The sequence below is a fragment of the Sinocyclocheilus anshuiensis genome, unplaced genomic scaffold (assembly GCF_001515605.1).
Source record: "Sinocyclocheilus anshuiensis isolate Anshui unplaced genomic scaffold, SAMN03320099.WGS_v1.1 scaffold2096, whole genome shotgun sequence".
NCBI lineage: Eukaryota > Metazoa > Chordata > Actinopteri > Cypriniformes > Cyprinidae > Sinocyclocheilus > Sinocyclocheilus anshuiensis.
In genome coordinates, this window is record NW_015546146.1 from 164,844 (window position 1) to 165,733 (window position 890).

Consider the following 890-nt stretch of genomic DNA (forward strand, 5'->3'; position numbering starts at 1 on the left):
TCAACAGGCGAAGTTCTTCTGTATCTAAATGCAAAAATGTTCATAATTGTTTGAATAAAAAATCTGAATATTTATCTTGTGACCATATCGGGACTATTTTAACAAAAGCAACAATAATATAATAATTGTTATATGTAGGTCAGTGGCCCTTGGCTTGGTATTGCTGGCAGAATTCGGCCCTGGTATAGCATGTAAACATTACACCAAAATATTTTCTCACTTACTGCTCTCAACATTGGAATACACATGAATAGAAACAAGTAATAATAGCAAAAAAGGGAATATAATATATAGCAAAAACTATAAATAGTAGCAGCAGTAAATCCTTTTGCCATTGCCTAGCATCCATCTGGCGAACCTCTGCTCTCTACCCAACAAAACAGACGAACTCCTTCTGCTCTCCCGGACAAATAAGGATTTTTCAAACTCTGCTGCTCTGTGTTTCACAGAAACCTGGCTGAAAGACGCCATTCCGAACAGCGCGTTGAGTCTCCCGGGCTTTCATCTGTTCAGAGCGGATGCTTTTACATCAATGAGAGGTCGTTTACAGATGTAACTGTGTTAAAGAAGATGTGCTGCTCAGATCTAGAAGTGCTCTTCATTAACTGTAAGCCTTTCTACTCGCCGCAGAAGTTTTCCTCGTTCATTCTCGTCAGTGTTTACATTCCTCTGCAAGCGCATGTGAGCTCCGCTTTACAGAAACTCGCTGATCAGATGACAGAGACAGAACAACTACACCCGGACTCTGTTTTAATCATTGCAACGCTACTACTTCTCTCATTGTTTACCCTGTTCTCATTTCTGCACTGATCTCGATTATTTCTAGGTGTTATCTGATTTTCGTTTCTATAACGTGTGAATATATCCCCTATCGTATTCTACAACAAAAA